The following is a 12,505-nucleotide window of genomic DNA, read 5'->3' on the forward strand; positions in this document are numbered from 1 at the left end:
TCACTTCACTCATTCCTTAGTGAATTTAGCAGCTCCTTCTTGGGAAATCTGTAAGTGAATCATTGTGATAAAGAAGTTGAGAAAAGCTCAGAGCTCTAGACCTTGATGGCTTAGGAATAAACATCCATCTATAGAAAAGGAAAAGAGAAAGCGAAAGATGACACAACTATGTCATGGTACCTCTAGGATGAGCAATCAGGTACTGGCCAAAATCTGAAGAACCAGACAGCTTTAAGGAAGGGCAGAGAAAAAAAATTTGTCAGCCGACTTTCTTGGAAATGAAAGTGTGCTAAATAAAGGAAAGGAAGCAGGGAACTGTGAAAGGATTTCACAGAAGCGAACGTCTTGAATTTGTTTTGAGTAATTTAGTATGCGGTATGAATAGTATTTTAAGGCTTCTGAAATCACACTTTGCCCTGTTAAACTCAGAATTCATTCTTAGGCTTCTGAAGTAGTGAAATGGAAACAACGCAGCTTCTTGGTTTTATGTACATGTGGTTGGAATAAATGCATCCCCCCCCTCCCAACCTTTGCAACCATTGCCCGTTTCCCTACCAAAAGAAAATGCTCACAGTTTGGCCCTTCTTTCTTTTTCATTTACTTGCCCCACCAAATTGGCTTTAGTAAACAGACTATAATCCACAAAGCTGTTTGTTGTGCGTAGGAACCACAAATTTCACCCACAATCAGGTGTTTCACAGCCAGCTACAAGGAGAAAAATAATCAAAGTCATGTCAATTGAATTGCTAGAAGATATTGGTCACCTCTTTTTTCACAGATGCTTCATTAGTGAGTTCACTGAACTGACCCCTACAGAAAGCTTTGTCTAGTGGAATGACTGAGCGTCATGAGACTAAGGCCCTAACTGGCTATTTGACTTTGAGAAACCCACTTAACCTCTGTGCTTTAGGTGTCTCATCTGTAAAATTAGAGGGCTGAACTATACAATCTCTGAGGTACCATCCAGGATTGACAAATGATTTGTGACCACTCTGCTGCCTCCAGTGCTCCTGATATTTATCGCTCCTGATATTTATCTCTGCCTTCATGTTCTATCTACTCTTAGATTCTGAGGAAACTCTTCTTTTCTCACCTGCTAGACAAATTCTTGGTTTTATCACCTGGCTCTTTTTTTTGTTAGTTTATTTTTTCTTGATGGTTGAAGACTATAAATGGGTTAAATATTCCTCAGTTCAGAAGTCAGAAACAGTCAGCCCTGACAAACACAGTGTTTAGTTTAATTTTTTCTTTTTTGAACTTTTTTTGAAACATGGAATTAGTTACCAGCATTTAAAAATCAAGAGATCACACATAAATATCCAGATTTTTAACTTTTCTGAATGAATCATAAAATCAAGAAACAAAAGGTGCTCATTTCTTAAGGGATCAGCTAGAGGAGTGATACTCCCTTGTAGCCTGATCTCTCCAGTTTACACCCCCCATTTCTCCCTTCTGATTGTCTTCCTGGCACTGAGGCCAAGTGTAGTTGCCATTTATTATTATGCCTTGTGTTGCTGGTTCACTGTTTATGTGGGGCATGGGCTCCTCCAGTTTACTACAAACCCCACCACTTCTTATGACATTGAGGGTGAATGTCAGTTACTGTTTATTAGCACAATTACATTGTCGTATTCATATGCTGTATTGAAAATGAAACTGATATTTTATACCTGCATCTCTATCAAAAGTAAGAAAACATATTAAACTAAAAGAGCCGAGTGTTTTATTTGTCCAACTCAATGTACAGTTTTCTTTTCCCTTCCTGACTTCATTTGTGTTTGTAACCTCTACTCTAAGTTGAATATATTCTCAATATATTCCACCTTCACAAAAGATATTTATCCCAGAGTCTCCGTTTTTTCTCTTTGCATCCCCTTCTTATGCCTGCCTGCTCCACATAAAGTAGTTGGGGGAGTTTGTTGGTGGCTGTAATAGAAGAAGCCAGCTAGAAGATTTGAAGTTTTATAGTAAAAAAGAAAGTACTAACCTGGTATTGTTTCAAGACAGAATATTTGTTTGAACTCACCTAAATCTGCCACATCACTTCCAAAGGGACCATGAAGAAATATTGCAGATTTGCTGCAAAGGCAGAAAAAGTGCTTTAATAGCATTCTAGTCATAGCTTTGCACCATGGGAGTTTCTGTTCCCAGTTGTCACAGCTGAAGTATGCTGATTTTCCGTGACATTTTTTGGGTCTATTTCCCTGGAATACACATTTAAAGAGTTTAAGAAAGTATAATACCTGGACAGATGCTTCCTTCTAATAGTAATCTTGACATAGTTGCTAACTTCTTTTTGCGTCAAAATCACCTAGGTGATGCAGATTCCAAGGCCTCATCCTCAGAAATTCTGATTGTGCAGGTCAGGGTGGAGTATATGTGTCTGCATATGTCAGTGGAGGTACTGATCCAGGTGATCAGTGGCTCACACTTTAAGAAATGATCATCTATGAAGGGTTAGCCATGCTGCCTCAGCATGGAAAGGCAAACCTTGCCTTTTTCTTTAAGTTTATCTGGACAAACATTTAAACAGTTTCTCAGTAACTCACTTTAGGGCCACACACTCAAAAAAAGAGTCAGAAACCAGATTAACACAATACTACTACAATTTGAGAACTTCAACAAGAAAATAAAAACTCTAGACACAGAGCAGAGCTTCCTATCTCCATTTTCTGGCCACTAATAGGCATAGATCAGAAAAAAGCATCACTTACTTTTCTCCATATTACACAACCCCAACACATAAAGGTGTCTAAAGGACAAGGATATGGGGAAATCACACTCTAAACCTCAAATGAACTATTTTCCCATTTACAAATGCAGGGCAAATATTATAACACAATTCCTGTGGTGTTATTTCTTCTGGTGTGGTTGTTCTTTAAGTGAATGAAGTAGCTTGCTTCTCTTTCCAGGACACGCTTTGCTTTTCTCTGAACAAAGTTCAGAAGTTTGTAGCAGCTTGTGCTTGGAAAAATTAGCTGCTTGAGGTAGTAGATGGAGGCTATGCATTCTAAATGCTTATTAACAATACAGGTTCTGGAGGCGGAGCAAGATAGTGGAAGAGAAGACTCTACCAATTGTCCTCCCCCTGCAAGGACAGCAATTTAACAGCTATCTACACAAAAAAGCACCTTTATAAGAACCAAAATACAGGTGACCACTAACGCTCCTTGGTTTTAACTTCATATCACTGAAAGAGGCACTAAAGAGGCAGGAAAAAAAGACTTGAATCACCAACACCACCCCTCCTCCACCTCCCAGCAGCAATGGCATAGTGAAGAGAGTGTTTTTGTCCCCTGGGGAGAGGGAGAATTCAGCAACTGTGAGGCATTGAACTCAGTGCTCTCCTGTTATCGCAGAATGAAAAACCATACTTAGCTCAGCTGACCCTCCATGTGGAGGGAGCATTTAAACCACCCCTAGCCAGAGGGAAATTTCTGATCCCAACAGTTGGAACTTGAGTTCCTGTAACACTTGCCACCATGAGCCAAAGTGCTCTAGGGACCTAAATAAACTTGAAAGGAAGTCTAAGCCACAATGACTGCAACTTCTAGGCAAGTCCTAGTGCTGAACTGGCCTCAGAACCTATATTAGTCTGTTCTCACATTGCTATAAAGAAATATCTGAAACTGGATCATTTGTAAAGAAAAGTGGTTTAATTGATTCATGGTTCCACAGGCTGTACAGAAAGCACTGTGCTGGCATCTGTTGAGTTTCTGGGGAGGCCTCAAGAAACATAAAATATGGCCGGAGGCAAAGTGGGAGCAGGCACTTCACATGGCCAGAGCAGGAGGAAGAGAGAGCGAGGGGAGAGGTGTCACACAGTTTTAAATTACCAAATCTCATGAGAATGAACTCACTATCATGAGCACAGTATAAGGTGATGGTGCTAAACCATTCATGAGAAACCACCCCTATAATCCAGTCACCTCCCACCATGCCCCCCCTCCAACACTGGGGATTACATATTGACATGTGATTTGGTGGGAAAACATCTAAACTATATCAGAGCCAGAGAACTGGGGGAAATGCAACCTACTGAGACACCAACTGAAGTGGGTAAAGGAGTGATGGCATCACCTCTACCCTAACCCCAGGCTGCACAGCTTGCAGCTGCAAAAGAGACTCCTTCCATCTGCTTGAGGAGAGGAGAGGACAGAGTGGGGAACACATCGTCCTGCATCTTGGATAGCAGCTCAGCCACAGCAAGTTAGAACACTAGTCAGTCTTGGGGGCCCCCTTTCCAGGCCCTAGCTCCCAGATGACATTTCCAGATATATGCTGGGACAGAAGGGTACCTGCTTCCTTGAAGGGAAGGACCCAGTTCTGGCAGACTTTATTACCTGCTAACTGAAGAGCCCTGTGTCCCTGAATAATCAGCAGTGATACCCAGATACTGCATCGAGGGCCTTGGGTGAGATACACAGACTTGCTGGCTTCAGATGAGACTCTGCACATCCCCAGATATGATGGCTATGAGGCAAGACTTCTGCTTGAGAAAAGCAAAGGCAAAGGTAAAGTGGACTTTGTCTTATACCTAAGGAACCAGCTCAGCCACAGGAGAGTAAAGCACCAAGTGGGCTCTTGGGGTCCCCGATTCCAGGACTTGACCTTTGGACAGCAGTTTTGGACCTTGCCTGAACCAAAGGGAAGCCCAGTGCTCTGAAGGGGAGTCCCACGCCAGGCAGAATTCACCACAGCTGACTGCAGAGGCCTTGGACCTCAAGGGAACATTGGTGGTAGTCTGGTAGTACTCCCTGTGGGCCTGTGGTGGCAGTAACCATGGAGTGAGGCTCCTCTACCTTTGGAAATGGTAGCAAAGAGTAGGAAGGACTGCATCTTGTAGTTCGAGTGCCACTTCAGCCACAATATACTAGAACACCAGGTAGACTACTAAGGTTTTTGACTGCAGTCCCTGGCCCCTGGATGGCAACTCTTGACACACCTGGGGCCTGGAGGCACTCATCACCCTGAAGGCAAGGAAACAAGCCTTACTGTCTTTGCCGCCTGCTGATTGTACAGCCCCAGGGCCTTGAGTGAACACAAGTGGTAGGCAAAGAGTGGTTATAGCAAGCCTTGTATGAGACACAGGGCTGTGATGGCATCAGATGTGACCCAGCACAGCCCTAGTAGTGATGGCCACAGTGGTGCTTGTGTTACTCTACCCCCAGCTCCAGGAAGCTCAGAACAGACAGAGAGACTCTGTTTGGGAGAAAGTGAGAGAAGAGAACAATAGTTTCTGCCTGCTAAACCCAATAATTCTTCCAAATTTTGTCCGAGCATGAAAGCAGTACCTTAGTGCGTCTGCAGGAACAACAGCATTACTGGGCTGGAGGTTCCGCATAAAGTAATTACAGCTTAGGTGATAGCACCAAAGTCCTTTTGAATTTCTGGAAAGCCTTCCCAAGAAGGATGGGTAGAAACAAGCCCAGACTGCAAAGAGTAAAATCAATATGTAACTCTTCAATGACTAGAAACTAACAAATATCCACAAGCATCAAGACCATCCATCGAAACATGACCTCACAGAACAAACTAAATAAGGCACCAAGGATCAATTCTAAAAAGACAGAGATATGTGACCTTTCACATAGATGATTTAAAATAGCTGTGTTGACGAAACTCAAAGAAATTCCAGGTAACACAGAGAAGGAATTCAGAATCTTACAAGATAAATTTAATGAAGAGATTGAAATAATTAAAAAAGAGTCAAACAGAAATTCTGGAGTTGAAAAAATGCAATTGACATACTGAATAATGCATTAGAGTCTATTAATAGCAGGATTGATCAAGCAGAAGAAAGAATTAGTGAGTGTGGAGACAGGCTATTTGAAAATGAACAGTCAGCAGGGATAAAAGAAAAAAAGAATTAAAAAAATGAAGCACACCTACAAGATTAGGAAAATAGTCTCAAAAGGGCAAATATAAAATTTATTGACCTTATGAAGTAGGTAGAGAAAGAGATGGGGTAGAAAGTTTATTCAAAGGGATAATATCAGAGGCATTCCCAAACTTTGAGAAATATATCAATATGCAAGTACAAAAAGATGATAGAACACCAAGCAGATTTAACCTAAAGAAGATTACCTCAAGGCATTTAATATTCAAACTCCCAAAGGTAAAAGATAAAGAAAAGATTCTAAAAGCAGCAGGAGAAAAGGAACAAATAAGATACAATGGAGCGCCAGTATGTCTGGCAGCAGACTTTTCAGTGGAAACCTTACAGGAAACCTTTCCGTGGAGAAAGTGGCATGACATAGTTAAAGTGCTGAAGGAAAAATCTTTCAGCCTAGCATAGTATATCCAGTGAAAGTATACTTCAAAAATGAAGAGAAATAAAGACTTTCCCAGACAAACAAAAGCTGAGAGATATCATCAACACCAGATATTACCTACAAGAAATGCTAAAGGGCATTTTTAAGTCTGAAAGAAAAGGATGATAATGAGCAAGAAGCAAGTGTCTGAAGTTATAAAACTGACTGTTAATTGTAAGTGCACAGAGAAACACAGAATATTATAACACTGTATCTGTGGTGTGTAAACTACTATTAAGTAGAAAGACTAAACCAGGAAACAATCAAAATAATAACTACAACTTTTGAAGACATAAGCCATACAATAAAAGCAAATAGAAACAACCAAAAGTTAAAAAGCTTGGAGACAAAGTTAAGGTGTAGAATTTTTATGTTTTTGCTTTGTTTATTTATTCAGTGTTAAGTTGTTATCAGTTTAAAATAATGGGTTATAAGGTGTTATTTGCAAGCCTCATGGTAACCTCAAATCAAAAAACATACAATGGAGACTTAAAAATTAAAAGCAATAGGGCCAGGCGCAGTGGCTCACGCCTGTAAGCCCCAGCACTTTGGGAGGCCGAGGTGGGCGGATCACGAGGTCAGGAGTTCGAGACCAGCTTGATCAACATGGTGAAACCCCGTCTCTACTAAAAATACAAAAAATTACCTGGGTGTGATGGCAGGCACCTGTAATCCCAGCTACTCAGGAGGCTGAGGCAGGAGAATCACTTGAACCTGGGAGGTGGAGGTTGCAGTGAACCAAGACAGCACCACTGCACTCCAGCCTGGGCGACAGAGTGAGGCTCCATCTCGAAAAAAAAAAAAAATGAAAAGCAATAAATTAAAACATACCACCAGGGAAAACCATCTTCACTAAAAAGAAGACAGGAAAGAAGGGAAGAAGGAAGAGAAGACCCAAACCACAGGAAAATAAATAACAAAATAGCAAGTGTAAGTTCTTACTTATCAATAATTACATTGAATGTAAATGGACTAAAATCTCCAATCAAAAGACATAAAGTGGATGAATGAATTAAAAAAAAAACAAGACTCAACAATGTATTGTCTACAAGAATAACACTGTACCTGTAAAGACACATGTAGATTAAACATAAAGGAATGGCAAAAGATATTCCGTGCAAATAGAAATTTAAAAAATCAGGAATAGCTATAGTTATAGCAGACAAAATAGACTTTAGAACAAAAAACTATAAAAAGAGACAAGGAAGTTTATATAGTGATAAAGGGGTCGATTCAGCAAGAGGATATAACAATTGTTAATATATATGCACCCAACACTGGAGTACATAGATATATAAAGATATGAAGCAAATATTATTAAACTAGAGAGAGATAGACCCCAGTACAATAATTTCTGTGGAATTCAACAACCCACTTTCAGCATTGGACAGCTTATCCAGATAGAAAATCAATAAAGAAACATTGAACTTAATCTGCACTATAGACCAAGTGGACCTAATAGATATTTATAAAACATTTCATCCATTGGCTGCAGAATACACATTATTCTCCTCATCACATAGATCATTCTCAAGGACAGACTATATGTTACTTCACAAAACTAGTCTTAAATCTTTTTAAAAAATAAAATTATATCAAGTATCTTCTCTGAAGAAAAGTGAATAAAATGAGGAATCAATAACAAGAGGAATTTTGGAAACTATAAAAACACATGGAAATTAAACAATATGCTCCAGAATGACAGGTTGGTGTATGAAGAAATAAACAAGGAAATTTAAAAATTTATTGAAACAAATGATAATGGAAACACAATATGCCAAAACCTGTGGGATACAGCGAAAGTAGTACTAAGAAGAAAGTTTATAGCTAGAAGTGCCTACATCAAAAAAATAAGAAAAACTTCAAATAAACAACATAATGATGTATCTTAAAGAATGAGAAATGCAAGGACAAACCAAAATCATTATTAGTAGAATAAAATAAATAAAGATCAGAGCATAAATAAATAAAATTAAAAAGAACACAGAAGATATACAAAATGAAAAGTTGGTTTTTTTGAAAGAACAGCAAAATCAACAAAACTTTAACCAGAATGAAAAAGAAGAGAGAGGTCTCAAATAAATAAAATCAGCGAAGAAAATGGAGAGATTATAGCTGATACTGCAGAAATGCAAAGGATCATTGGAAGCTACTATATGCCAATAAACTAGAAAACAGAATAAATAAATGAATTCCTAGACACATACAACTTACCAGGATTGAACCATGAAGAAATCCAAAATGGGAACAGACCAATAACAAGGAACAACATCAAAGCTGTAATAAAAAGTCTCCTAGCAAACAGAAGCCAGGGAACTGATGGATTCCCTGCTGAATTTTACCAAACATTTAAAAGACTTATACCAATCCTAAGTAAACTATTCCAAAAAATTGAGGAGGAGAGAATCCTTCATAACTCATTCTATGAGGCCAGTATTACCCTGGTAACAAAACCAGACAAAGACACATCAAAAAAAGGAAACTATATGCCAATATCCCTGATGAACACTGATGCAAAAGTCCTCATCAAAATACTAGCAAATGAAATTCCATAATACATTAAAGAGATCATTCAGAATGACCAAGTGGGGTTTATCTCAGGAACACAAGGATGGTTCAACATATGCAAATCAATCAGTGTGATACATCATGTCAAGAGAATGAAGGACAAATACCATATTATCATTTCAATTGATACTTACAAAGCATATGATAAAATTCAATATCTCTCCATAATAAAAACCCTCAATAAACTGGGTATAGAAGGAATATACTTCAACATAATAAAAGACATATATGATGGACACACAGTTAGCATCATACTAAATGGGGAAAATCTGAAAGCCTATCTTCTGAGAACTAGAAAATGATAAGGATGCCCACTGTCAACACTAGTATTCAACATAGTACCGGAACTCCTAGCTAGTACAATTAAACAAGAGAAAGAAATAAAGGATATCTAAATTGGAAAGGAAGAAGCCAAATTATCTTCATTTGTAGATGATATGATCTTCTATTTGTAAAAACCTAAAGACTCCACCAAGAAACTATTAGAATTTATCAACAAATTCAGTAAGGTTGCAGGATACAAAATCAACATATAAAAATCAGTAACATTTCTATATGCCAACAGTGAACAATCTGAAAAAGAAATAAGAAAGTAATGCCATTTACAATAGCTACAAACAAAATTAAATACTAGGAATCAACATAACTAAAGTAGTGAAAGATCTTTGCAATGAAAACTATAAAACACTGGTGAAAAAAATTGAAGAGGACACACAAAGAAATAGAAATATATTTTATGTTTATGGATTGGAAGAATCAATATTGTTAAAATCTCCATAATACCCAAAACAATCTACAAGTTCAACGGAATATCTATTAAAATAACAATGATATTCTTCACAGGAATGGAAATAACAATTGTCAAATTTATATAAAAACGCAAAAGACCCAGAATAGCCAAAGCTATCATGAGCAAAAAGAACAGAACTGGAAGAATCACATTACCTGACTTCAAATTATACTACAAAGCTATATTAACCAAAACAGCATGGTACCAGCATAACAACAGACACCTGGACCAATCAAGCAGAGTAGAAAAGTCAGAAACAAATTCATACATGTACATCAAACTCATTTTAAACAGAGGTGCCAAGAACATACATTAAAGAAAGGTCAGTCTCTTCAATAAATGGTGGTGGGAAAACTGGATATCCATATGCAGGAGAATGAAACTAGACCTCTATCTCTCACCATATACAAACACCAAATCAAAATGGATTTGAATCTTAAATCTAAGACCTCAAGCTATCAAACTATTAAAGGAAAATCTTGAGGAGACTCTTCAAGACATTGGGTGGGGCAAATATATTTTGAGTAATACTCCACAGACACAGGTAACCAAAGCAAAGACGGTTAAATGGTATCACAGTAAGTTACAAAGCTTCTGCACAGTAAAGGAAACAACCAACAAAGTGAAGAGACAACCCACATAATAGGAGAAAATACATGTAAACTATCCATCTGACAAGGGATTAATAACTAGAATATATAAGGAGCTCAAACAACTCAATATGAAAAAGTATAAATAATCATATAAAAATGGGCAAAAGATTTGAATAAACATTTCTCAAAGGAAGACATGCAAATGGCAAACAGGCATATGAAAAGATGCTCAGTATCATTGACCATCAGAGAAATGCAAATCAAAACTATGATGAGATATCATCTCACCCCAGTTAAAATGGCTTACATCCAAAAAGAGAGGGAATAGCAACTGCTAGCACGGATGTGGAGAAAAGAGAACCCATGCACCTGTTGCTGGGGATGTAAATTAATACAACAACTATGGAGAATAGTTTGGAAGTTCCTCAAAAACCTGAAAATTGAGCTATCATGTGATCTACCAATTCCACTGCTAGATATATACCCCCAAAAAGGAAATCAGTATATTGAGGAGAGATCTGCACTCCAATGTTTATTGCTGCACTATTTACAATAGCCAAGACTTGGAAGCAACCTAAGTGTCCATCAACAGATGATTGGATAAAGAAAATATGGTACATATACAAGTGGAGTACTATTCAGCTTAAAAAGGAATGAGATCTTATTTGTAACAACATAGATGGAACTGGAGCTCATTATGTTAAGTAAAATAAGTCAGGCACAGAAAGGCAAACTTTGCATGTTCTCATTTATTTTGGGGAGCTAAAAATTAAAACAAATGAACTCATGGGGATAGAGGGTAGAAGGATGGTGACAAGAGGCTGGGAAGGGTAGTGACAGGTGGGGAGAAAGTGAGAATGGATATTGGGTAGAAAAAATTAGAGTTACTAAGATCTAGTGTTTGGTAGCACAACAGGGTGAGTATAATCAAAAAATTTAATTGCACATATTTAAATAACTAAAAGAGTAGAATTGGATTGTTTGTAACACAAACGATAAATGCTTGAGGTGATAGATATCCCATTTACCCTGATGTGATCATTACACATTGCATGCCTGTATCAAAGTGTCTCACGAACCCCATAAATATATATACCTACTATGTACCCACAAAAATTAAAAATTTAGTTAAAAAATAGTAACTACCTCATAGTATTGTTTGAGTAATAAATAAGAATTTAAATTTCAGTATTTGGTACATAGTAGGAACTCAATAATTGGTAACAGTTATATGTAAGGTTAGCTCTTTTCAGGTACTATTTATATTTTTCTGTGAACTGCTTGTTCATTTCCTTTCCCCACTTTTTTTTGTTGTTGGGTTATGGCTGTTTTCTTCAGATTTGTAAAGTATTTTTGTGCATTAAGAAAATTTTTTCTTTGTCATGTTTTGAAAGCTTTTTTCTCAGCTTGTTATTTGTCTACAAATTATTTTCCATAGCATTACTTTTTTCATGAATACATTTTAAATTTTGCGTAGTCTTTTCCTTTTTGGGTTTCAGAGGTTTAAGTCTTGTTTAGAAAGGCCTTTCCATTTCAAAATCACTTTTTGAAAAGGCTGTTATGCTCTCTTGTATTGCTTTTACAGTTATTCCCTTTGGTCCGTCTGGACATTATTTTGGTATAAGAAGAAAATTGTGATCTACCTTTCTTTCTTTTTGAAATGTCTAGCCACCTGCTCCAGTATTAATGATTGAATATCCTATGTAAGGTGAAATCCTTGCCATCTAACAGATGATTGATGTTCTATTGTTCTTCAAACCCAAATAGTGTGTGGCCCAATCCTAATTCTTCTAACTCTCATTTTTCTTCTGTATTTGACATGAAGAGAAGGTGACTTGAGCAGACATATTACTTAGGCAAATCAGTTTCCTTTTTTATAAGTGAAAAATACAGAGGCACAATGTGACAGGTTTGGCCTAACTGTAAGGTCCCTTAAGAGCCTGTGAGAGTTGTTCAAAGAAATAAAAGTTTCCTGTTGAAGGATAGATATAAAACCCTTTCCACATCTAATATTCCATTGTATGTGTATATAATAAATAATTATACCATGCCTCCCCTGTTGGATATTTGCATAGATTTTTCCGCACTAGCTGTTATATACATCATTATGCTATTCTCAGACATACATTTTATTTTCCCTTAGGTCATAGTTTTAGATATGAAATTGCTAGGTCAAATGGTACAAATTTTTTAAACTTTTTATTGAAATAAAATGTACATAAAAAGAAATGCACATATAA

The sequence above is a fragment of the Gorilla gorilla genome, chromosome X (genome assembly GCF_029281585.2).
Source record: "Gorilla gorilla gorilla isolate KB3781 chromosome X, NHGRI_mGorGor1-v2.1_pri, whole genome shotgun sequence".
Lineage (NCBI taxonomy): Eukaryota > Metazoa > Chordata > Mammalia > Primates > Hominidae > Gorilla > Gorilla gorilla.